This window comes from Mobula hypostoma, chromosome 12 (genome assembly GCF_963921235.1).
Source record: "Mobula hypostoma chromosome 12, sMobHyp1.1, whole genome shotgun sequence".
In the NCBI taxonomy this organism is placed as follows: domain Eukaryota; kingdom Metazoa; phylum Chordata; class Chondrichthyes; order Myliobatiformes; family Myliobatidae; genus Mobula; species Mobula hypostoma.
The window spans coordinates 62,777,434-62,805,420 of record NC_086108.1 but is presented as its reverse complement, the minus strand read 5'-3'; the positions used below and the strand labels follow the sequence as shown (position 1 = coordinate 62,805,420).

The window sequence follows — 27,987 nt, the reverse complement described above, 5'->3', positions numbered from 1 at the left end:
GTATACCATGAAACAAGAAGAAGGAAAATAGGGCAGCATTGTTTGAAGGGAGCATATCAATAAACTATTTATTTCAAAGGGGTACATTGGGAATTTTAGAATTAAGATCAGATGGGCCATTAACCATTCTAGTCAACGGTCGATATTTTCAGTGGGCTGGGTGGATCATGGGGTGGTAGTTGGGTTGGAAATTATTGCGCATTATGGAAGAGAGAGCAGCAGGTTAATTGGAATTTTGTCAAGCAAGGAAGCCCTCCAATAAACACAATAATATACCAGCCAAGTGTCCAAAAGACAATGTTGTTCTGGTACCATAGCCAGGACAATATAAATACTGTGACTCTGCATTGCTCCAAAGTCAACCACGTTAGGGTTGAAAGGGTGATTCACACCAAAATTGTCAAGAAAAAACTTTGGCATGATGCAAAATTGTCCGGAAAAATATCAAGTTGTCTAACTAGAATTTTATATTTTTCTGGAGCAAAATACAATAACTGATGTTTCTAGGCTAATTTACATCATTCCAAAATTTTATCTTGACAGTTTTTTTTGCATATCAATCACCATTGCAACCCTGATGTGGTTGACTTTAACTTACACAACACTAAAATAATCCTCCAAGAGAATCCACACCTTGTCATAGGGTTCGGAGGCTTGCATGCCTCAATGACCCAGAGAGTTATGTTGGCTTGAGTCAGGGCCTTGTGCTTTGACTCTTGGTATGGTCAAACATGTCAAATAGGTCAAAGGGTAAAACCCAGACTAAGAGTGGTCCAGTGGTTCTCCAGGTTCACGTTTCAGCTCAGGGTTGAAAAAAATTGTTACATAAACAGCAATGACGGTATTCCTGAGACTCCACCCGAGATTTGCATAACTTGTGAAAACCGAGGGGAAGCTACCGGCATGATGAAGGAAGCCCTGAACACTGCCAGGACGAAGAACAAAACTGGTTTTGACCACACAGAGATGGTGGACCTTCTTTGCTACCCTAAACGCCAGCGACGTAACAGACAGTAGCTAACTAACGCTAAAAGAATGCAATCAAATGTAAGTGAATTTGTTGGCAACTCAGCTAAGTACCCTTACAGGCAACCCCAGTCTAATTGGCATTCAGGAACTGAAATTAGTCCTTACAGAATTCATAAATTACTGCCCAAAAAAATTGATATATGGGATAAAATTTGCTCTCACAGAACCTAGATGAAAAAAATTAACACCAAAGGTTGCTTTGTTTTGGAGCATGTTTCAAAAGTATACCTTCACATTAATGAAAATCATAATATGGTTCACTTTCTAAGAAAGCAATCTGCCCCCTCCCTCACCTTAACACACAGGTTAATTACATTTACAATTTGTCTCACTATGCTGTTACGTTGTGTGGAGGAATGGATTTGCATGTTTGTGTAAAGTGGCAAAACTTGTTTACATGTTGTAACCTGACTGCTGCACAAGTAAGGAGTGCAGAGACAACTTCTAGGCATTATGTTTCATGCAGAAAACAAAATCAATGATTTTGGTCAAAGGGGCAATTCTAACTCTTTTAGCATTCAATCTCTTTTTAGAATGTAGATAACTTAGCAGTATTTAATTAAACTGGCCTTGATTTGTAGTTCATTTTATAGTTCTAATCAGTGATAAAATGCTACTTGCTGATGACATTTGTGCCATCACAAAGGTAGTCAGGAAGATTGCCTGTGAATTATTATCAGCAGAGGCAGATGGAGATATTTGGAAAAATCAGAAGGTATAAATACAGAAAGACTAGCTTTCCTAGCTGTGTGGAATGCATGCATATGCAGATGACGAGCAAAGATCCCATTTCCATTGCATTGTTCCTTTAGATCTTGAAGCAGGTGAAAAACATAATACTCTGCTACTTGATTTCTCCTAGACGGTTTATCTAATATAAGGGACATCAGGCCAATGGGAATATACACTCTAATGGGTACACTTGCCTATTAATGCAAATAGTTAATCAGCCTATCACATGGCAGCAACTCAATGGATAAAAGCATGCAGTCATACTCAGGATGTTCAATTGTTGTTCAGACCAAACATCAGAATGGGGAAGAAATGTGATCTAAGTGACTTTGACCATGGAATAATTGTTGGTGCCAGAAAGGGTGGTTTGAGTATTTCAGAAACTGCTGATCTCCCGTGATTTTTACACACAGCAGTTTCTAGAGGTTACAGAGAATGGTGTGAAAGACACAAAACATTCAGTGAGCAGCAGTCCAATGGATGAAAATGCTTTGTTCGTGAGAGAGGACAGAGGAGAAAGGCCAGACTAGTTCAAACTGGTAGAAAGGTGACAGTAAGTCAAATAATCATACATTTCACAAAGGTGTGCAGAACAGCATCTCAGAATGCACAACATATTGAACCTTGAAGTGGATGGATAGATAGATAGACATATTTTATTGATCCCGAGGGAAATTGGGTTTTGTTACAGTTACACCAACCAAGAACAGAGTATATTCTTGCTTATAGCAGCAGAAGACCACACTGGGTGTCTGTGGTGTACCTAATAAAGTGTATATCCAAATGAACGTGGAACCTCCAAGGTACAGGTGCAGGAAATGTTAGCTGGAAGAGCTGCATCTGACATCATTATAGTTTATCCATGAAGCCAAATGTTTTGCAAAAAATATACTTGCAAAATAGAGTAGGCAATTGGTGTCTGTTCTCTGAGTAGAAATTTTCAACATTGATGGGGGTAAGGTTTCCCTGGGAACCACAGGCAAGACCATGCCGATACTGGAAGGAAGAGGAATCGTCAAGACAGCAAATAGTATAGGGGTTACCATAAATAAAGGAGAAAACATTTGTTACTGTGGTCACAGACAAGATCCCAGGGTGTTATGTTGCCTTCCTGGTGCCACAACAAGGACATTACTAAGTTGCTACAGAACATTCTGCAGAGGGAGTGTAACTTGTCAGAGATCATGGTCCACGCCAATGCCAAAAGATGAATTAAGTGTAGCAGGCAGATTTTTTAAGGTTTCTGCTCAGAGAATACATGCCAATTGCCTTAGGTCTTACAGAACCACAAAAGTGGAATATCCCAATTGTTCCCCATGCCGAGTAAGTAAATAAATAGAAGGACAGGGAAGATGAATATATGGCACAGAAACAGTTCAGGAAGGAGACATTTAGCCTCAAAGATCTTGGGACCAATTCTGAGGAAGATGAAAACTCTACAAACCATAACAGTTGCATCCCAATAATGACCAAATCTTCACAGGCAGATTTGCTGATGTTATTGCAGAGGGTTTAAAGAAGTTTGTCACAGTGGGGGTTGGGAAGCTGAGCATTGATATTTCAAACAGAAAAGCAGAACTAAAATGGTTGGCAAGAGATTACTGAGTGAACTTGGAAGAACAAGTGAACAAACATTGGAAAATAAACAAGCAAGGAGTCAGGTTAGTCCAGATGTATTTAATGGTATATATCTAAGTGCAAGATTACTTAATCGGGCAGATGAACAATTAAAGACATTGATGGATGGGTGAAAATATGACATTTTAGATGGTACTGAGACAATTTAAAGATTGAAAAGACTAATGGAACATATTCAACTCATGTATCCAAATAGGTACATTCTCCATTAATTTAAGAATTGAAGATAGCAGATGGAAAGAGCATAATGGAAAGTATTTTGGTAGCAGTATTCATAATCATTTTGTTGGATCTAGCACAGTCCACAAGACCATAAGACAAAGCAGCAGAATTAGACCATCTGGCCCATTAAGTCTGCTTTACCATTCCATCAAGGCTGTTTTTTTTATATATCTCTCTTATTCTCCTGCCTTCTCCCCATACCCTTTGACGTCTTTAGTAATCAAGAACCTATCAACCTCCACTTTAAATATGCTTAATAACTTGACCCGACAGCCATCACTGCAATGAATTTCACAGCTGTCCCACACTCTGTCATCTGTATATGTTTCATGACCTTAAAATACACTTTTGCCAGAAAACAACCTGGCCCAATCCATGCCCCAGATCTTTTCTGATACAATCAAAATTTACCTTTTTCCAAATTAGTATCTCAACTCCAGAACCAGCCATACCTTCTCCATAATTATCTTGAAACTAATGGCATTATGATCACTAGATCCAAAGTGTTCTCCTACACAAACCTCTGTCACCTGCCCTGTTTCATTCCCTAATAGAAGATCCAGTATTACACGCTCCCTAGTTGGGACTTCTATGTACTGATTAAGGAAACTTTCCTTAGCACACCTGACAAGCTCTGTTTCATCTAATTCTTTTACAGTATGGGTATCCTAATCAATATGTAGAAATTAAAATCATCTACTATCAGAACCATATATTACTTACAACAGTCAGCAATCTCTCTACAAATATACTCCTCTAAGTCCTGTGAACTGTTGGTTGGCCATAATATAACCCATTAACGCGGTCATCCCTTTCTTATTCCTCAGTTCCACCCATATAGCCTCAGTAGATGAGCTCTCCAGTCTGTCCTCTCTGACCAATGCTGAGACATTTTCCCTCACTTCTCACCCTTTAATCCCTCCCGCTCTATAACATCTAAAGCTACGGAAACCTAGAACACGAAGTTGCCAGTCCTACCCCTCCTGCAACCAAGTCTCACTAATGGCTACAATGTCATAACTCCACATGCTGATCCTTGCCCAAAGCTCATGCGCCTTTCCTGCAATACTTTTTGCATTGAACTATACACAACTCAGAACATCAGTCCCACCATACTCAACCTTTCAATTCCTGACTTTGTATGTAGGCTAAGTCACATTTTCCCCACAACCATCACTATCTGCTGTGGCACTCTTTTTTCCATTCCACTGCAACTCTAGTTTAAACACTACCCACCCTCAACCCCTTTGTAGCGCTAGCAAACCTTCCCATGAAGATATTAATCCCCCTCCAGTTTGGGTGCAAACCACCCCTTCTGTAAAGGTCTCACCATCCCTGGAATAGAGCCCAATGTTCCAAAATTCTGAAGCCGTCCCTGCCTTGGCCACATGCTAAATAGTATGATCTTCCTAGTTCTGGCCTCACTCACACACGGTATAGGTAACAAACCTGAGATCACAACCATTGAGGTTCTGTCCTTCAACTTAGCACCTAACTCCCTGAACTCACTCTGCAAGACCTCATCGCCCTTCCGATCATATCATTGACATCAATGTGGACCATGATCTCTGGCTGCTCACCCTCCCACCTAAGAAGGCTGTGAACTCAATCTGAGATGCCCCTGACCCTGGTACCCGGGAGGCAACATACCACCCAGGAATCTCGTTCTTATCCACAGAACCTCTTGCCTTTTCCCCTAATCAATGAATCCCCTATCACAACAGCTTAGCTTTTCTCTCCCCTTCCCTTATAAGACACAGAGCCAGACAGTGCCAAAGACCTGACTGCTATGGGTTTCTGCTGCTTGGTCATTTCCCCCCCCCCAACAGTACCCAAAGGAGTATACCTGTTATTGAGGGGAATGGCCACAAGGGTATTCCGCACTAGCTGCCTATCCCTTTTCCCCTTCCTGACTGTCACCCAGTTACCTGTGTCCTGCACCTTGAGTGTAACTATCTCCCTGTGTCTCCAATGGAGGAAAATAATCTGTTTTGAAATGGTCAAAAGAAACACAATGGTTATAAATTACTGATACAGGTAGTACCAGATGGATATGTAGCAAACTTGTTTTACTGTTCTATATTCACTATTTTAACAGAAGGAGTTAATCTATCCATTTTAACTTTATATGCATTGTTGTATTCAAGTTTGTGCAGCTACAGTTATTTTCATACTTCAAATATTTCTACTGTTACCATGCGAAACCAGGCTTGGCTTTAAAAAAAACAGAACTTTATTGGTTTCAAACTCATGAAAAACGCAAAAAAAAATGTCAAAGTCAAAACTTCCTGACAGTACCAACATTGTAACTTAATTTACACATCTGTCATTGATACACATTAGAATTTTGTATTACAGCAAAAGATTACAGTGGCCATTTTCAATCATGATTTGCTTATGCCCCACTGTAGTAATACTGGGTCTCAGAGCCAACGTGGAGCACAGCCTATCAGCAAAGTACAGAGAGAACTAATAAGATATAAGCTACTCTTCCAACTTTTCTCAAACATGTGTCATGGAGAAAATTCTTGAGGGATTGGACTTCCAATGGTTCAGAGTAGCAATGATCTGCAAGATTCTTCAGTTTAATGTTGGGATGAATACTCCTGTTCATTCAGGTACTACATGAAAGGAAGCTACAGTCCTTAACACAGGTGTACTGATCAGTGGATATATCACTGGGTGTGGCCAATACCTGCCTTGTAACAGAACTTAACCAAGAGTAAGAACATGGAAAAGCGATCGATGTCCACTTTAGACACAGGTAAAGGATTTCAACATGCTTGTCAATTATCCATTTTGTAGATAGTGTACTTCTGATTGTAACAGTGTGCCCACATGGGGGTGTTTGTTATTTTGAAGACTCAATATATTGTGTCAATTTTTCAACCAGTAACTTACTCTTATTTTCATTTTAATATCTATGTTTCTTCACAAAGTAACTTTTAATAAAGTCAACTAATTTTCTTATTTAACTGTTTTAATATTTTCCTTGACTAAAGACTACGAAGTGATAATTTAATCTAATGAATTTATGGTACATACTGTTCATTACATTTTCTTCTCGGAATAATGTCTGGTATTGTTTTTGATGAGTTATGTTCAATCTGTACTCTGAATACCCATCAGTTAAGCTGTTCCTCAATTTCTTCTTCATAGTCATAGTCATACTTTATTGATCCCGGGGGAAATTGGTTTTCGTTACAGTTGCACCATAAATAATAAATAGTAATAGAATCATAAATAGTTAAATACTAATATGTAAATTATGAAATAAGTCCAGGACCAGCCTATTGGCTCAGGGTGTCTGACCCTCCAAGGGAGGAGTTGTAAAGTTTGATGGCCACAGGCAGGAATGACTTCCTATGATGCTCCGTGCTGCATCTCGGTGGAATGTGTCCCTGGCTGAATGTACTCCTGTGCCCAACCAGTACATTATGTAGTGGATGAGAGACATTGACCAAGATGCATTAGCATTCAGTTGCTAATTTCTTACATGTCATTTCTGCAGTTCTTTGTACTTGCACTTCATTGAATATTTTTGCTGTTTATTTTATCTACGTTTTTATTTATCCTTACTGATTCTTTTCTCTCTCTTTACCTTCAGTGCTGAACACACGAGTGTTGGTCATATACCAGCACCCTAGCCAAATCAAAATTTTTCAAACCTAAGATTTGGCTATTCAAGTTGGGAATATTGTAGTGAAGTATCATCCTCTTCTCCCAACAATTTAAATATGTCATTTCCAGCAGGGGTCACTGAGAAATCAGTAGTGTGAATCTGGTTATTTTTCTTGTACCTCATGCAACAATACCTTAAGTTTAACTATTTTGTACCAACAACACATAAATGCCATGTCTGAGAGACCACAGACTGAAGAATAAATCCTGGGATATTTCTAGTCACTGTCACTCAGCTGCTTCACTAAACCATTAAGGAGGGAAATACTTATTCTTGGCATTTTTAAACAATATATATCACAGTAAATTTTTTTTCCCCTGTGGTCAGCTGCTTTAATTTTTTCCTTCAGGCAGTCCAACTAGTCTGCACTATCCTTCAGCTAAACACCTGCGGGGGCGGTGAACCTGCACACATATGCCCAAGATGGCATGCACAAAGTTGTTACTGGCACACGGCATGCAGAGCCGCCCCCTCGATCCTTTAAACCCCACCTATGATAAACAGATACACAATAATTATCTTTATTGCTCAATGAAGCAGCAAATGAATTTTTATAACCCGAGAGCAATGAGATGTTTTCACAGGACATGTCTCATGCTGGCTTACTGCCAGGTAGACGGTTGCAAGAACACGCAACTTTGAATGATTTGGACAGTAAACAGTTACAATAACAATACTATTTACAAAAGATATTATTTTTCAAGTCTCTTTTTAAAAGATTAATACGAATAATATTTTTAACAGGTCTTCCAAAATTCTTCTTCTGTCTCTATTATACTTTTATTCATATAAAACAATAAATACACATAAATAAGAAACAGAACTCATCCTTTTTCCTTAAAAAAGTCCATAATTATTGTTACTAATTCATTAATCAATGATGATCTCTCCTCAAAATTACCAAGGCACGCGAGAGAATTTTTCAAAGATTATCGTCAATTTCGGCACAATTTCAAAAAGGTTCACTATTCATGCCCTCCAGTATATATGGTCCTAAGCTTATCTTAAGAAACAAGTATACTAGGTAGTCTGACTTTGATATATTGTAGTCAGACATCCTTGTTTAGAATGAAGATAGCTGCCTTCAGTTTAGATTGTGCAGTAATAACATTTGCTGTCCTCCTAGCTGTTTTCAATATTCTAATTGTGAGGTGTCTGTTTCTTTTAAAGAAGAAGAAAATCACAATGCACAGACTTCTTGTTCAATTAATTTAACAAATATATGAAATTGTCAAGATTTAGGTTTATATGTTAAGCAATGAAATATTCTATTATCACAAAGAGACTGACTATACAGGCCCTCCCCAAGTTAGGATAAATTCCATTCCTGAGAACTATTTGTAACCTGAACAATTGGCAAGTCAAAAGTGAGGTCCTAAACCAAGTTTGCACATCAGAGGATGCTAGCAGCCCTGCAGCACCCCAAAAATCAATCCCACTGATCTCTCAAAAACTTGTTTGTATGTACTGTTTGGGCAATACACAAGTCAGGAGTTCATACGCTGGGAGGATCTGTTTAATTTCTTATTTCAACCCACTCAACTGAGAACATTCAAAGCTGGGGCAATGTGGGAGCTTTTGAAATCTTTTCTCTCTAAGGTCAGCAGAAAAGCAGAACTAACTCTCCTAAAAGATTATAGCCTTAAAATAAACAAAATTTTCAAATGCAAAACAGATCAATATTTCTTGAAAATAAATTCATGATTTCTTAAATTCATATGATTGTATTTCAAGAGGAAATGTGAAAGTTTATACTTTTACTACCTCCCTTTATCCCAAGCTTTATACTGAAAAGGAAAAGAACAAAGTTATCATGGAACATCTGTATCTTAACCACACCACATTTCTCTCCAAGTCACATATTATCTTCACCTGAACATAAATCAAGTTGAATCAATATCTGAAGGTCCTCATTTTACACTATTATGGAAGCACAATCATCATAAAGGCAGTGAGTCAACAACCACAACCTTGAAACAGCTACAAATGGAGAATAAGTACAGCTTTACCAGTTTGTGAGCAAAGAAATATACCTGCGGTATAGAAGGGAATTCCATAATAAATACTCAACTGAAGCTGCTTTACTGAATTATCTTCCCTCATATTTGTTTTGTTTAGCAATTTTCAGATTTGTTGAGCAAAATTCAATATCAACTGTCAGACTTTTATCAGCACTTAATTCATCAGCTGTATTTAAAAACAAAGCGGCATTCTGCATACCAAATGGTAAATGTTTCCCATTTAACGTGAAGCTTTCAAACAACGGTCGATAATCAAGCTAAGGTAATTTTGTTTGTTGTATCGTTGCCCTTTACTAGGCACAAATTTGGCCTTTAGTTTTAGCAGTGTTATGGGGTGGGGGCAAGTTACTTTCAAATCACCATGCAAGGCTAAGGAGACAGCAACTTGACAATCATAACAAAAGGAGCACATTTTTGGGAATATCCTCAGACAGATCCAATTGACCTCCTGGAGGCTAGAAATGGAAAACTGAAAGCTCCAAAGAAGAGAGTTCTATTTAAAATCACAAAAATATTATAGAACGTATTGAACATAGCAAATTACAGCATAGAAGAGGCTCAGCAAAGTACTTTTAAATGAACAATAACACACATACTTGATGACTGGTCTTGGCCCGAAACATCAACTCTTTATTCCTTTCCATAGATGCTGTCTGACCTGCTGAATTCCTCCAGCATTTTGTGTACTTTACTCTGGATTTCCAGAACCTGCAGAATCTCTAGTTTTTACTTTTTAAATGAATGTGTGCTTCTGCCTCTGCTATGCTTTCAGGCAACATGGTTCTGATCCCATCAACTTCTCAGTTAGAATAAATTTCCTCAACTCTTTTCTAACAACAATTGCACTTAAAATATATGACCTGGTCCTGACGAAGGGTCTCGGCCTGAAACGTCGACTTTACCTCTTCCTAGAGATGCTGCCTGGCCTGCTGCGTTCACCAGCAACTTTGATGTGTGTTGCTTGAATTTCCAGCATCTGCAGAATTCCTGTTATTTGCGTTAAAATATATGACCCTAGTTATAGACCCTAGTCTTCCCGGACCTCCTGTCCCATGATCCTCTCGTATCCCTTTTGCCAATCACCTGTCCAGCTCTTGGCTCCATCCCTCCCCCTCCTGTCTTCTCCTATCATTTTGGATCTCCCCCTCCCCCTCCAACTTTCAAATCCCTTACTCACTCTTCCTTCAGTTAGTCCTGACGAAGGGTCTCGGCCTGAAACGTCGACTGCATCTCTTCCTAGAGATGCTGCCTGGCCTGCTGCGTTCACCAGCAACTTTGATGTGTGACCCTAGTTAGTAATGTCTTTGCTAAGGAAAGTAAATTTCTTCCTCTCTCTATAAACCTATCAAAACCTACAATGCTCCAAATGATTGGCTAACTCCATCCTAGCCAATTGTTTCTCATAATGAAAATTCTCTACTCTTGTAAAACTTTTGTTCATCCTCGCACCTTTACTTAACGTGATAACGAGAGGTGGATCCAGTTCTCTACCTATGACCTAACTGAATAATTGAAATCGACAAGTTACCTATACGAAATGGTTGGACAAAAACTGTGCTTGTACTCACTGTAAGCTGGAAGACAGATGATGAGCCTCAAACTGATAAGATCCTAAGGAGTCTTGAAAGGGTGGTTGTGGAGAGGACCCTATATTTATTTGAAAAATAAAGTATTCCCCAATAAAAGAAGGATGAGGATTTTTTCTCACACAAGAGATCTGTGAATCTATGGAATTGTAGTTTCCGTAGAATCACTGAATATTATTAAGGTAGAATTGGATATAATATTGATGTGCAGGAGTGAAAGGTTTCCATGTGTAACCAAGAAATGTAGAGTTGAGGTTACAATCAGATAAACCATAAGTTTATTGAAAGAAGGAGGAGTATAAGGAACTGACAGGCCAACTGCTCCTTATACACTTTTGTAATGTTCATACTGTTTGACAAAAAAAACACAATCAGTATTAGAATCAGGTGTAACATCATTGGCACGTCATGAAATTTGTTGTTTTGTGGCAGAAGGGCATTGCAATACACAATTATAAAAAAATTATAAATCACAATTTATATATAAAATATTAAGTAAGTAGTGCAAAAAGAGAGAAAAAATAATGAGATTCGTGGATTCACTAACCATTCAGAAATCTGATGGCAGAGGGGAAGAAGCTATTCTTAAGATGTCGTGTGTTTTCAGGCTCCTGTACCTTCTCCTTGATGGTAGCAATGAGAAGAGGGCATGTCCTGGGTAATGAGGGCCCTCACTGATCGATGCCACTTTTTTGAGGCATTACATTTTGAAAGTGTCCCCAACGCTGGAAGAGGCTAGTGCCTATAATGGAGCTGGCTAACTTTCTGCATTTTACTGATTCTGTGCAGTGGCCCCTCCATACCAGATGGTGATGTAACCAGTTAGAATGCTGACCTCGGTACATCTGTAGAAATTTGCGAAAGACTTTGGTGACATACCAAGTCTCCTCAAACTCCTAATGAACATAGCCACTGTTGTGTCTTCTTTGTAACTGCATCAGTATGTTGGACCCCAGGATAGATCTTCAGAGATGTTGACAGTCAGAAACTTGAACCAACTCCTTTTCCACTGTTGATCCCTTGATGAGGATTTGTGTATGTTCCTCGACTTCCCATTCCCGCAGTCCACAATCAATTCCTTAGTCCTACTGACATTGCATGCATGGTTGCAACACCACCACTCAATCAGTGGATCTATCTCACCCCTGTATATCTCCTTGACACCAGCTAAAATTCTGCCAACAATATTTGAGTCATCAGCAAATTCATAGGTGGTGTTGGAGCTGTGCCTAGCTGCAGAGTTGTGGTTGTAGAGACAGTAGAGCAGTGGGGTAAGCACACATCTTTGAGGTTTGCCAGTGTTGACAGTCAGCAAGGAGGAGACGTTATTTCTGATCCATACGAACTGTGGTTTTCCAGTGAGGAAGTCAAGGATCCGGTTGCGAAGATGCAGAACCCTAAATTTTGGAGCCTGTTGTTTAGATCTGTGGGTATCACAAACAAAAGAAAATCTGCAGATGCTGGAAATTCAAGTAACATACACAAAATGCTGGAGGAACTCAGCAGGCCAGGCAGCATCTATGGAAAAAAGTACAGTCGACATTTTGAGCCGAAACCCTTCAGCGGGCCTGTGGGTATGATTGTGTTGAATGCTGAACTGTAATCAATAAGCAGCAGCCTGACATAGGTGTTACTATTGTCCAGGTGATCCAAAGCTGAGTGGATAGCCAGTGAGATTGCATCTGCTGTTGACCTATTGCATGGCAATAGCCAAATTGAAATGGGTCCAGCTCCTTGCTTAGGCAGGAGTTTATTCTGGCCATGACCAACCTTTCAAAGCATTTCATCACTGTAGATGTGAGTGCCACTAGTCACCCTGCTCTAGTTAGGCACTGGAATGAGCATCACCCTTTTGAAGCAGGTGGAAGCTCCAACGGCAGCAGTGAGAGATTGAAGATGTCCTTAAACGCCTCTGCCATTTGGTTGGCACAGTTTTTCAGAGCCCTACCAAGTAAATCACCAGGGCGTGACGCCTTGCGAGGGTTCACCCTCTTGGTGGACGTCAGACTCTGAGACAGAGATCACAGGGTCACCAGATGCTGCAGGGATTCACACAGGTGTAGTTTTATTCTCCCTTTCAAAGTGCATCGAACCCATTTAGGTGTGATGCATCAAGCTATTTATGATATTAGGTTTCACTTTGTAATGGCCTGCAAACTCTGACTAAGCTGACTTGCCATCTTTAACTTCAATTGAAATTGTTTCTTCACTCTTAAAATAACCTTCCACGGGTCATTTTAAGTCCACCAACTTACTACAGTCCTGTAGACCCTCCTCTGCCTCCCCTGACCATACCTCTTGGTCCCCACCAATGGTGTTGCAATCTTTAATCTCTGCTGAGGGTATAAGTACAGTCAGGTGATCGGACTTTCCAAAGTATGGGCAGGGGAAGGCATGATAAGCTTGCTTGATGGAGGGATAAAGTGGTTAGGTGTGTTAGCTCCTCTGGTTCCAGAGACTTTCTCAAGTTGACCTGGTTGAAATCCCCTGCAATGATAGGGAAGACATCAGGGTGTGCTGTTTCATGCCTGCTGATCAGATTGCTCAGCTCCTCCAGTGGCTGCCTGACTTTGGACTGAGGTGGAATGTACATCGCTACCAGGATGATGGCCGAAAGCTCCCTTGGGACATAAAAAGGATGCTATTTGACTGCTAGATATTCCAGGTCAGGTGAGCAGGACTGCGACAGAACCACATCTGTGCGCAACAGTCTTCAATTGTAATGTCCAGAGACTGGACATTCGCCAGCAGGATAGCTGGGAACTGGGACTCTAAAGCCTCTCCGTTTCAATCGTACCTGTAGCCCAGCACAACATCCCCGCTTCTGTTCCCTTAAAGGGGAACTGCATTCACTACCTGAGTCTACCATCCAGGGTACGCCAATTTTGAGTATCAATAGATTTTTTAAACGTGTTAAAACAATGCTGCTTACTGAAGTACCTGTGGCTGTGACTATGGACTTCAGCTGTAGTAGTCATAAGCAGGAATATTTGATGACTCCCGTCAGAGCTGCATACAAGAGTCACCATTTATTGGAACCATCCTAATCTTATATCGATCTTATATTCTGTAATTTGAACAAAATACTGTATACCTATTCATCAGTTTTCCATCTTGTCTTGCTACTTTCAATTATTGACATGCAATCCATAATCCATTATTCCCTCCATACTTCAAAGCATCAAATCATTTATTGTATATTCCCTTCCCCACATTTATTACCTTACACTTCTTTGAAGTTTCTTCCCTTTGTCAGCTTTGTATACCATCAACCTGCATCTTTCTCCTTCAACATCAACCACCATGGCTAATATTTGCATCGACTACAAACTTCTTCGTATGACACTTGCATTTGTGTAAACATGCTTGGAAACAGCTTTAAAAAAAACATATTTGCCAAATGTGTGTTGACTCAAGGAAAGGGATGGCATGCAAAAACAAGTTGTTACATAAGCTTTGCAGCATAAGCAATGGGTGTGTTAACATTTCTTCATCTGTGATAATCAAGAAAGTATATGAAGCCTGAAGGAGGAATTATAAATGAAGATATCAACTCCAGAATTGTTGCATTAACAATAAACTTGAATTCCAAAGGTGAAACAGCAGTATGATTGAGGCTATGATGATGTCTGCAGCTGAATTGCACATAGTAGGTAGGTAACTAGTAGGTAAGAAGTCTGAAGGCACACACTCAGTGATTCAAGAACAGCTTCTTCCCCTCTGCCATCTGATTTCTAAATGGACATTGAACCCATGAAGACTACCTCACTACTTTTTATGTTTTTTTTTGCATAACTTATTTTAACTTAACTATTTAATACATATATGTACTTACTGTAATTCAGTTTTCCTCTGTATTTCTTAATCATGTATTTCTTTGCCATAAAGTTAACAAATTTCACGACATATGCCAGTGATATTAAACCTGATTCTCAAGATACAACTGTCAATGACAACATGATACCTTCCGTTACTTTGCTGACAACAGACTGGAGTCCAGTTGCAATTTAACTGGCCTGATTGGACGTATCCTGCTTTTATACAAACAGAAATTATCTGGGCAGTTTTCCACATTTGTTGGGTAGATTCCATTGTAGTAACTGAAGTGGAACAGCCTGGCTCAAGGCAAAGTTCATGCTGGAGCTCAATATTATGTGGTCTGGACCCAAAGCAATTGCTGCATTTGGTACTCTTTATAATAACTGGAGTGAATTGAATTAACTTAACTGATAACTGGCTCATGTGTTGATTGAGATTTCAGGATATAGCATAGATCATATTTCAAAGTTTCAAGTTTATTTATTATCAAATAATGTGTAAATTATACAACCTTGAGATTTCTTTGCTTACAGGCAGCCACAAAGCAAGAAACCTGAAATAACCCAATTTTAATAGTAAGGGCCATCAGCTGATACACAGAGAAAGGGAAAAAAAAACACACAAATCATGCAAACAACAGAAGTAAGCAACAACATTACAAACTAAAATGGCTCCTTAGATCTGAACCCCAGAGCAGCCGGAGAGGGCCCAAAGCCTTGGTATCAGTTCATCAGATTAGCGGGTACAGAGCACAGCAGCTGGGGCAGACTTCATAGCCTCAGCACCATGGAGAGAGGAGTGGACACCGCGGGAGATCAAGCAAAATCAAATCTTGCCTCTGATCCCGACACCCTGTCTTTCCAGTCCATCCAGGCCGGCCGGTTGTGCAGGCAATGAGACTCCTCTGCCTTGACTTCTCTCCAAATTTCTCACTCCAACTATGTCGATTCTGCAACGTACCAGCACGGTTCACCCCTCAAATTCACTTCGCCTTCGCTCACCTCTTGTTTGCGGTGTTAATTTACCACAATTTAATTCAGTAAAGGTGCTATTAGTAATATATTTGGAGTTTCTGACCATGCTTCAGGCTTGATTTCATCATTTAATGACTGGACACAAGACCATTGAGGATAGAATCTCCTTTGTTTAACTATTCAGCCATCCACTGCAAGCAGATTTTTATGTGACAGAATTGCAGAACTTTTAATTTCCTCTATTTACTGGAAAAGCATTACTGCATACTATTTTTAATGCTTACCTGCAGTCATGTGCTTTAGTTTCACTCTATTGGCACCTCATTTTTTGACAAGCATGATTCTGCTCCCAGCATTCCTCACTAAATCACAGCAGATCCCCTGGCTTGATAATAAAGGCAAAGTGAAGACTATACCAGAACACAAAGTTACAGATTGTGATGTATGCTGCCAAACATCCACATGGATGCCCAGTATAACCTGCCAAATATGTTATGAGTCAATCCAATTTAGCACTATGCAGTGCCATACAACATGTCCTTGCTACAGAACATTCCCTGACCCCTGTCTACATTTGAGTCAAACCATATGCAAGATTGGTATCCCATATGACTGAGAGTGGATCTTCTGACAATGCATTCTGTCCAAAATCAAGCCCATCTAATCCAATTTTCATTAACAGCATGTCCTACTCCAGGATAGGAGTGAACCACCTGGATTGGGAATTGGCAATTGTCCAAAAGCTACAGTGAGTCAGGCAACATGTTCATTGTTTCTCAAAAAAAAACTAGATGCCTAATATTTATAGCATGTTCCATTATTTCAAGTTCTCAGTACTGTATACAGAATATTGTGCAAGAACCATTAGCAGTCAGTGAGGACAAGAACAGCAACTCTAGGGGGAAAGCTTTACACACTAGCCTTCATAAATCAGAGTATTTTGTTCAGGAGTTTGGATGTTATGTTAAAGTTGTATAATAGGTCGCTGAGACCAAATCTGGAATATTGTGCGCAATTCTGGTCTGAAAGTGTACAGCAACAGTTTACGGGGGTTGATAGGCAGCTGACAGAGGAAGTGGCGGACGCCGAGGATGGGCGTTGCTCTGTCCCGCTCCCAGGACACACCACGCCGCCGCGGGTCGGCGTCGGGGAGACGGAGGCAAGTGGCGACAGGCTTCCACTGAGTGTTTTGTGAGGCGGAGTGAAATGTGCGCGTGCACGCAGCTGACTCATTCCCGTGCTAGCGGGAGCGGCCGAGGTTGGCGGCGGCATCACATACCCGTGGGACGTGTTCTCAGGCGGTCCGCTGCGGATAGAGGTCCTACCGGCGCATGCGCACTACGGAAAGCCGATCGACCCGAGCGTCCATTGAGTTGTGTCGGCTCAGTGCACCCTCTCATCACTGGAACTACTGACTAAAGTTCAAATTTGCTTTTAAACCTCCAGTCTTTTTTTGTAATTTCAAAATTGCGCTGAGTAGAATAACGCAATACAATCTAGTTCTATATTGAATCATTGAAGTTTTTAAGTTTCAAATTCGTAATTTTTCATACATCCAATATTTTGCTTGGGTTGTAACTAGTTAAGGGACCATATGATGTAGAGCAGAATTAGACATTTAGGCTCATCGGGTCAGCTGTGCTGTTCAATCATGTTTGTTTTTGTTCTGCTCCATTTGCTTGCAATCTCCCCATAACATCCTCACCAATCAAGAACCTATTGATCTCTGGCTTAAATATATCTAGTGTCTTGGCATTCACAGTTCTCTGTGGCACCAAGTTCCACAATCACCACCTTCTGGCTGAAGAAATTCCTCCTCATCAACACACAGAATGCTGAGTTCCTCCAGCATTTTGTGTTGGAAATTCTCTTGTTTGTGATTAAATTCCTCCTTATCTCTGATTACAACTGATGCCCTTTATTCTGAGGCTGTGGCCTTAGATCCCAGACTCTTGTATTGTGTGTTGCTACTCAGGTGGCATGGTAACAGTGGTTTGCACAGGCTTTGGGTTCAGTTTAAGGAGTTTGTACGTCTGTGTGACTGCATGAGTTTCCTCTGGGTGCTCTGGTTCCTTCCTACAGTTCAAAGATGTACCAGTTGGTAGATTAATTGGTCATTGTAAATTGTCCCATGATTAGGTGAGGATTAAATTGCGTTTGTTGGGTGGTGAGATTCGAAGGGCCTTTCCACACTGTGCCTCAATAAATATATTCCAGCTATTGATATTAATAAATATTTGTGGATATTTTGCTGGTCTAGCTTGCCTGGTGCTGCTCTCATCACTGTGTTCAGACAGTAATTCATCATGTGATGCTTTTCACACTAGCCACTGGGAGTATCTGTGATCTTCTATGAATTGTTTATCCTCAAAACTCAACAGTTTCTTTTATGATTACTTATGGAAGATACTGCAGATGACATTTTTGCCGTTAAGTAAGGACAGGATAAATTGATGAAGTGATAAGTATGCAATCAGTCAGCACCTTTGGAAATGAATTACCATGTTGCTGTTTCAGGCTGAGACCCTTTTTCTGTATTAGAAAGGAACGGGGTAGACACCAGAATTAAAAGGGGGTCGAGGACGATTAGCTAGAACGTGATAGGAGAAGCCAGGTGGATGGGAAAGGTAAAGGGCTGGAGAAGAAGGAATCTGATAGGAGAGAAGAGTGGACCATGGGTAAAAGGGAAGAAGGAGGGGCAACAGGAGGAGGTGATAGGCAGGTGAGGAGAAGAGGTAAGAGGCCACAGTGGAGAATAGAAGAAGGAAGGGGATAAAATTACCAGAAGGAGAAATCAATGGTCAGGGCATCAGGTTTTTGGCTACCTAGACGGAATATGAAGTGTAGCTCCTCCACCCTGAGAGTGGCCTCACTGTGGCAAAAGAGAAGGCCATGGACCAACATATTGGAATGAAATAGGAATAGGAATTAAAATAGCTGGCCACCGGGAAATTCTACTTTTGATGGATAGAAGATCTGCAGAATCTCTTGTGTTTATGAGAATTGACTATTGAATTTGCCCTTTTATTGTGATTGTAACATACTTGAGTAAATTTCCCCATGTGTTGGTAAATGCAAATGGTGTGGTTACTGAGGATCAGCATGTATAGAGATGTGGTTATCTTGGAGCATGTTTTTTAAATAGCAACTGGTATTTTGTCAAGTTCAATTATGAATCAAATTTTGATTTCAGAAAGTACAAATTGAATTGACTCGAGTTAAGTGTTTGAGATGGGTGGTAGATGGTGGAAGGTCTCAGGAGGAAGCTGAGAAGGTTCCTTTATTTCTGGCTGAAGATGTTTCAAAATCAGGTTTATCACAGTCTTATGTGAAACTTGTTTTTGTGGTAGCAGTTCAATGCTAAACAAAATTACTATAAATTGCATTGTAAATAAATAGAATACATAAAAGGAATGATGAGGAGGTATCCAGGTCCTTGCTCAGGCAGGAATTAATTCGAGCTATAACAAACCTTTTGAATCACTTCATTAGATCTGAGTCAACAATTGTCTATTTGATCCTGTATTTTGAACTCTTTTACTGAGCTTCATGTCATTGAGCATGGGAACGTTACGAGAACCATTTAATTTGTAAGTTATCCTATGTTCATAAGTGCATATTTTTATCAGGTTTGTTGGGTTAGAATCAGTTGCTTCTGCAGTCATTTTACACATTGCCCTGCCTGATAGATTACCAGCTTGGCACTATATTTCAGGTATATCTTATGCTCCCTTCACAATATCTGAGTGATGGCTGTACTTACCGCAGAAAAAGATGTTTACAAGTAGATTGATGAGGTTAGATAGATTTTTCCTTAACATTGGCTCTATCACCATCTCACATGTCCCCTTTTGCAAAAATCCTTGAGGAATTTACATGTTCAATGGAGTGCTACTGAACCACTCCTGGTTATGGGCTTCGGCCATTGAAGACCATCCAGTGTAAACATACATCCTTGTTGTTCTATTACCTTTCATTATGAAATTCATCTGCTGCTTTTCATTTGGAAATATTGTTTTTTTTAATATATAAAACATCTATTTATCTATTATATCAAGACACAGATATCCATCCATACTGATGTTTAGCTACAGCAGTCAAAATTAGTCCTGCAGCCCCATATATCCCCTATCTTACCATTGCCTCTTCGAGCTCTCGTAAGATACAATGACACTACCAAAACAAGTTTACTTGCTGCAATACAGAAGGTCATGGTTTTGCCTGTGCTAACTCCCAACAAAGCAACCTATCCATCACATTCTTCTTTTATAATTTCTTTGTAGCCCTGAAACCTCTTCTTTCACATGTCCATGAACTCCCCTTTAATTCTTTTGCCACTTATCTATATCAATTAGTAATTTGCCACAACAAATTAACCCATTTTCACATCCCAGAAATATGGGAGAAGACCAGAACATAAGGGAAAGCAGAGATGCTACAGAAGGACTTTGACAGATTAGGAGAACGGGCAAAGAAATGGCAAGTGGAATATGGTGTCGGGAAGTGTATGGTCATGCACTTGGGTAGAAGTAATGAAAGGGATGACTATTTTCTAAACAGAAAAAATACAAAAAAAAACTGAAGTACAAAGGGGCTTAGGAGGCCTTATGCAGGATTTCTTGAAGGTTAATTTGCAGATGGAGTCTGTGGTGAGGAAGACAATGCGATGTTTGCATTCATTTCGAAACGACCAGAAATAAAAGCAAGGAAATAATGTTAGAACTTTATAAGCACTGGTGAGGCCTCACTTGAGTATTGTGAGCAGTTTTGGGCCCCTTATCTTAGAAAGGATGTGCTGACACTGGAGAGAGTTCAAAGGAGGTTCACAAAAATGATTCCAGGATTGAATGGCTTGTTTTATGATGAGCATTTGATGGTTCTGGGCCCATATTCGCTGGACTTCAGAAGAATGAGGGGTGACCTCATTGAAACCCGTCAAATGGTGAAAGGCTTTGACGAAGTGGATGTGGAGAGGATGTTTTCAATGATGGGAGAATCTAAGACCAGAGGACACAGCATCAGAATAGAGGGACGCCTTTCAGAACGGAATGAGGAGGAATTTCTTTAGCCAGAGAGTGGTGAATCTGTGGAATTCTTTACTACAGGCAGCTGTGGATGCCAAGATTTATGTATATTTAAGGCAGAGATTGATAGTTTCTTGACTGGTCAGGGTATAAAGGGATATGGGGAGAAGGCAGGAGATTGGGGCTGAGAGGAAAATTGGATCAACCATGATGAAATGATGGAGAATACTCGATGAGCCAAATAGCTTAATTCTCCTTTATCTTATGGTCTTATACCAAAGAGGCACAGGAGATGAATGTAGGGCAGTGAATGTTGTCTATATGACTTAAATAAAGCTTTCCCCTTTGACGCATATTGGACATTCAAACCAAGGTAGGATTTATACAATGGCAGGCACTGACGAGTGTTGTGGAACAGAGGGAGCTGGGAACACAGGTGCACAGTTTGCTGCAAGTGGCCTCGCAAATACACAGGGTAGTGAAGTTGTTCAATATGCTGGCCTTCAGTCAGGGCATCAAGTTTAGGAGTAGGGACATTATGCTTCAGTGAAATAAGTCATTGGTGAGGCCACATTTGAAGAATTATGTAGTTTTGGTCCAACTTGTTGTAGAAAATACATTGTTGAGCTGGAGTGGATGCAGAAGAGATTTACTAGGGTATGACCTAGAGATAAGCACTTGAACTATAGGGAGGGATGAGTTATGTTAGATTTTTATTCCCTGGATAACAGGAGAATATGGGGTGAGTTAATAGAAATTTATAAAATCATTAGGGGTTTGGATAAAGTGGGTTTCCATAATCTTTTTCTTATGGTTAGGGAGTCCAAAACTCAAGGGCATAGATACAAGAAAAGAGGGGAAAGACTTAAAAGCAATCTGAGAGGCAATTTATTTATATAAAGGCCGCTAGAGTACGTGGAATGAGCTGTCAGAGGAAGTGGACAATGCAGGTGCTATTTCATGGAGTTGAGGGGCTTGGAGGGTTATGGACTGAATGTGGGTGACTGGGACTAGCAGGGAGAACACTATGGCCGGCATGGATCGGTTGGACAAGAGGGACTGTTTCCATGCTGTCTTCCTCTCTGACTTCATGACTCAGAACATCGGTTGTGCATTTCCCTCCTTAAGGGCTGCCTGATCCATTTGGTTCCTCTAGTTCCTTTTGCATTACTTCAGCTGCAGCATCTGCAACCTGTTGTGTCCCTGAAGAGACCTAACGGATGTGTCTAAATCAGTGAAGTGTTTTGATAGCATGGATGTAGAGAAAATGCTTTTATTGGTGGAGAAGACCGTAACTAGAGGCCTTCATTATAAAGAAGATCACCAATAAATCCAGTGATGTAATGCAGATAAGTTGATATAATACTGTGCGCTTGATGTGGAAACTGTGTTGTGGTTACCAGTGTGACCTTCGACAAGAAGTGTTTTTTGAATGTTCTAAGTCGGATAAAATGACCCAGAAATGGCTGCTTATCATCGTTCACCCCAGGGAAAAGAAAAACACCAGGATATTGAGCGTCCAGGTAATATTCCTGCTTCTAACGTCATTATTCAAATCTCAAGCCCCATTTCCGAACTACAGAGCTTTATGTTGATTTGACCATCCCTCAGTACTTATCCTGTTCAGGCTCCTTGCCTTTTTGCATCAATTGTGTTCTTGTTGCACATCCCCTTGAACTCTGCGATTATATTTCTGTATTTTATTTTCACTCATCTGTGCCAGTTCTGGTCCCAATGTCCCTCCAGCTCCATTTCATTTGTTCTTCAGGAATCCGTCTTCCTCACTCATTCCCTGGTTTCTCTTGTGTATCTGCATAGTTCTGGAGTGAAAAAATGGTTAGGATCATAGGATACATGATCACCTGATAAATCCATGTTCAAAATGTATTAAAAGTTTCTGTTATCGTAGAAAGATATAAATTGGTTCATGATGGTACATTGATTACTGATAGTCCTTACCACGTATCAACCTATATATTTCTATGAAGAATTAATAGAAATTCAAAACATGTTTGCAAAAATGTTAAACAGTTGGGAAACTGCCCATTTTATTATCTTTGATGTTCTGTAAAGTGGTGAAATAGTGTTAGAAATATAGCTTAATATTATGCTGTGAACTTACATTTCACTTTTAATACAGTTTACTTTTATTACTGAGCTGATTAATAGCAGTCTAGGAAATAATGCAGATTTTCTCAGAAATGATAAAATGCCCTGCATTATAATCTTAGTATTCCGCACATACACGTGAACTTTGCCCAGACTGAATTATTTCATGCTGCCATTTCTTCAGACTGGACACACTTGTTTTATGTGTTTTGTCACCTCCTTCAAAGCTTTTAAAATGGAAAAGTCTTAATCTTGTTATATTTTTTCATTTTGTTGCAGAAATACTACTTTAATATACAAAAGGTTAACATGATGAATAAAGATTTTTTTTCCCTCTTAAAAGACAGTAATGCAGACTTTGGCAGTTTTATTACAAGGTCCTAAAATCCGAAATGCATCACATTATGCTAATGTTACCCTAGACTGGCTAAATACACAAGTGCAGAATGGAGGGAGAAAATGAATAGCTGAAGGACTCCACTAGCATTCCTATTATATCAGGACAATTCATTCCATGAGCACAGTTAACCTTTCGTCTTGATTTTGCAAAACAGGTAAATTGGGTTTGTATTTGTCCATAGTGGCAATGTATAAGATGGACTGCTGGGTTTTGTATGGTAGACTTCTATTTTCCTACACTTGTAAAATTTGGTAAATGCATAACTGCAGAACACGCATAGATTATTGTTTAATTGTTTGAAATTGGCACTTTGATGTGGATTTCTCTTGACAAATCACAGTCTAGTACTTTGTGTGAAGGATCTAGGGCATGCACTGTCACAGATATCATTAAATGCCAGAGCCAATTGGAATGTAAAATTCTCAGAAATGTAAGTGAAAAAAACCACTTTCATGTGACATTTCACACACAGCAAAATAAATACTGGGAAATACTCAACGTAGAGGCTGGAATATAAACTTAAAATTAATCACTTTTTATTATTGGCGAATTCAAGGAATTTTGAAGTAATTATTCTGAGAAATTAAACCCCAGTGGATAAAATATTTTAGTGATAGATTGCTCTGCTATAATTATGACATTGCATACTGTTTAAAATTCAGATATTTAACATACAATATGCTGTATCGTTTTTACTTATGTTAAAGCCAAAACAGTCAGCATAAAAGGTTTAATTAACTTTAGTTCACTGATTCTGGGTAAAGGACACTACAGCAACCCCTGTCAAGGTGTAAGGTATCATCAATAGAAATCTCAAGATTTTCATTTATAAGTGAACCTGTATGCAATCCAGAAGCTTCTGTCAGTCTCTAAAAGTAATAATAGTGAGTGTTGACATTTGCCCTGTTATTACAGCTGCAACATCTGGCCTATCATTCCTGAAAATAAGATAAATCTTACAACTTTTCTCTCCTTGTGTCATTCTCAAGATGACGAGGCCAGAGTAAATAGATCCAAATATTTCCTCTATCTCCAAAAAACAATAGAACCCAGATATGATAGAATCACTTTGTGAAAACTGCACCCACTAACTCACAATTCATTTTTGTAGAGCTAGTAGAAGTAGTAAGAGGAAAGATGTCAGAGATTCCAGACTCTGAGCATCGGCCTTTTTAATGGCCCTGGAATTGTTAACTACTGATATTGCTTTTAGTCTGGAATCTGCATTAGAGGCATTTTCAATACTGAGTCTTCGGAAATGGTGCAATTGGTGGTGTGGGCTTATAGGGACAGGTGGGCCGGCGACCATGCTGTATCTAAGTACAAAAGTAAATGAGAATATGACAATACATTCTGGCATGAAAAAATTCAACTTAGTTTTTTTTAAACCATATTTGTTTCCAGTGAAGATTGGCATACACTTAACACTGCCATATTTTGTCTTATCACTGCACAGCTGACAAAAAAAAGTGGTTTTAAATAGCACTGCATGGAGGTCATCTCCGAACTGCTCTTGTTATAGAGTCACATGGCATGGAATCAGGCCTTTCCACGTTCCAATCCCATTCAAATCACAAAACAACTAATTACTGTAATCTAATGGTGATTCTATTTTACTCTCCCCATGTGCCAATTAATCCATCCTCTCCCAGATTCTACAACAGAGTCACACAGTGGCTATTTATCTGTCAATCTGCATGCCTTTGCAATTTGGGATGAAACCAAAGGAGACTGAAGAAGTCCTCACAGTCACGGGGAGAGCATATGCAAACTAGTCTGTGCCAAGTTTAGTTATCCGGTACCAAGAGCATGCAAAAACAAGGGAGCATCCTGTACCCTCACAAACTGGGGAAAAAGCAGTATACACTATCACTTCATCTTTGGCAACCCTCTGTTGCAATGACATACTAAGATCCTGCACCCAGAGCCTCAAGGCTCCAATGAAAAACCCGTTAGCAAACGACTGCCACCACAGCTACTGCATCCAGTGGTACAGCATTTCAACATCTTAAATTATGTAGCAGGATATACATATTTTACAGGTTTATCAAGGAGAAGCACATTAGAGTATATTTATCATGACAATAATATCAGATAAATTATTTATCATTTTGATTCCTTCCCAACATGGATAGAATTAGTTGACATGCAATGTAAAGATAATAGCCAGTATTTTGTGGTCAACAATGATCAAACAACATCACCAAAGGCCAAAACAAGACAGCACACTCTACAGAAAGATTTGGAAGTTAGAATATACATACAAAATATAAACAAAATAGGGGGAAAGAAGATTGAATGTAGAAGTGAAAAATAGACAATTTTTGAAAAAAAAGAATGTGATCTTAACATTTACAGAAACAAATGCTCTCTATCTGAATTTATCTCTAAGTTAGGTAGCTGCAGTCTCTGTAAAGAAATGGGGGTAGCATAATATGTGTTTGTTGACATTTGGAGTGATGTGATCTGCAAGAGCACTTTATTTGCTGTCACAAACAAATATACCACTTAAGTTGTCAATGAAACTGTAACTGTATACTAGTTATGCAATGATTCCCAATTTTAGCTGTAACCAGTAAGGTCCACGAAGTGCTGAGACTATAGCCAACTAAAGTGAAAAAAAAGATTAAAATGCAGAAAACTATTTAAAAAGAATAATTAAAGCAGAAGTAGCTAAGTATGCACTACCAAATTAGAAGTTGAATATAATGACAAAGCTACAGACATTTTGGAGGTGATGTAATTGTTCCCATAAATTCTAACACTCCGTGTTAAGGATTTGGAGCTGGAAATGGATGAACTCCAGATCATTCAGGAGGCTGAAGGGGTGATAGACAGAGAAGTAGTTACACCCAAGATGCAGGACACAGGAAACTGGGTGATAGTCAGGGGGCTGAAAGGGGTTAAAGAGCCAATGCAGAGTACCCCTGTGGCTATCTCCCTCAACAACAGGTAGATCATTTTGGATACTATTGGACGGGGATAACCTAGTAGAGGAAAGTCACAGCAGTGGGGTCTCTGACACTGAGTCTGGCTCTGTGGCTCAGAGGAAAGGGGGAGAAGAGGCAAGTTGTGGTGATAGGCGATTCATTAGTTAGGGAAACAGAAAGGGGATTCTGTTGACAAGAACAAGATTCCCAAATGTAATCACAAACAAGAGAAAATCTGCAGACGCTGGAAATCCAAGTAACACACACAAAATGCTGGAGGAACTCAGCAGGCCAGGCAGAACCTATAGTAAAAAATATGGTCGATGTTTTGGGTCGAGAACTTTTTTCCATAGATGCTGCCTGGCCTACTGAGTTCCTCCAGCATTTTGAGTGTATTTCCCGAATGTAATGTTGCATCCCGACTGCTAGGGTCCAGAACATTTTGGATCAAATCCTCAGCATTCTTAAATGGGAGAGTAAGCAGCCAGAGGTTATAGTGCACTTTGGTACCAATAGCATGGTTAGGAAGAGGGACAAAGTTCCGCAAAATGAGTTCAGGGAGTTAGGTGTTAAATCAAAGGACAGGATCTCCAAAGTTGTCATCTCAGGAGTGCTACACATGCCAAGTACTAGTGAGGTCAGAATTAGGAAGATGATACAGTTTAACATGTGGCTAAAGAGTTGGTGTACAAGGGAGGGCTTCAGATTTTTGGATCATTGGGCTCCTTCCAGGAAATGTGGGACCTGTGCAGAAGAGACAACACCGAATCTGGAGGGAGACTAATATCCTAGCAGGAAGGTTTGCTGGCATTGCTTGGGGGAGGGGAATTAAACTAGCGGAGTGGGAATCAGATTGCCAGTCAGGGTAGCCAACTGTCCCGTATTAGCCAGGACACCCCGTATATTGGGCTAAGTTGGTTTGTCCCATACGGAACCGCCCTTGTCCCGTATTTCCCCCACTAAGGTAGAGCATTCCTATGAAACTGTTCGTAAGCCGAAATGGCGTAAAGCGAAGAAGCAATTACCATTAATTTATATGGGAAAAATTTTTGAATGTTCCCAGACCCAAAAAATAACCTACCAAATCATACCAAATAACACATAAAACCTAAAATAACACTAACATATAGTAAAAGCAGGAATGATATGATAAATACACAGCCTGTATAAAGTAGAAATAATGTATGTACAGTAGTTTCACTTAACAGAATCAGGAAGATTAAGCCAAAACCAATTTGTAGAAAAAAATCGGCACATACACGCATGCGCACACAGGTGCCCGCGCAAGGCTTCATGGTCATGGTAGTCTTTCTTGGGGTAAACACAAGTGTCCCGTATTTGACTGCTACTTTTGTCCCTTATTTAGGAGTGAGAAAGTTGGCAACCCCAGTGCCAGTACACATAGTGGAGGGGTTGTGGAGATAGATGTTGTTAACACCTCAGACAAAGTCAAGAAGCAAAGGTTGTGTATGGTGGGTCTAATGTTCTGAGATACATGTATTTCAATTGAACAATTATTGTAGGAAAGACAGATGAGCTCAGGGCATGGATCGACACATGGAATTATGATATTGTACTTGGTTGCAGGAGGGGCAAGGGTGACAGCTCAATATTCCAAAATTCTGTTGTTTTAGATGTGATAGAGCTGAAGGGATTAAAGGGTGAGGAGTGGCATTACTAGTCAGGGAAAATCTAACAGCAGTGCTCAGTCAGGACAGACTGGAGAACTTGTCTAGGGAGGCTTTATGGATGGAACGGATGAATAAGAAAGGTATGACCATATTATTGAGGCTATATTACAGACCACCTAACAGTCTGCAG

General features: G+C 39.8%; 1 protein-coding gene across 16 annotated transcripts in view; it reads right to left on the bottom strand.

Moving 5' to 3' along the window:
* fggy (FGGY carbohydrate kinase domain containing) overlaps positions 1 to 17,804 on the bottom strand; it is a 352,624-nt gene extending 334,820 nt beyond the window's left edge. For 5 of the 16 annotated variants that reach the window (XR_010019908.1, XM_063064270.1, XM_063064260.1 and 2 more), the window contains exon 1: positions 16,983 to 17,439. The gene's annotated coding sequence lies outside the window, so the exon portion shown is untranslated. Of the gene's footprint in view, positions 1 to 16,982 lie in introns of all 16 variants that reach the window. The other 11 variants (XR_010019906.1, XM_063064268.1, XM_063064264.1 and 8 more) reach the window with 7 other exon arrangements.
* Between the last annotated feature and the right edge of the window lie 10,183 nt (positions 17,805 to 27,987).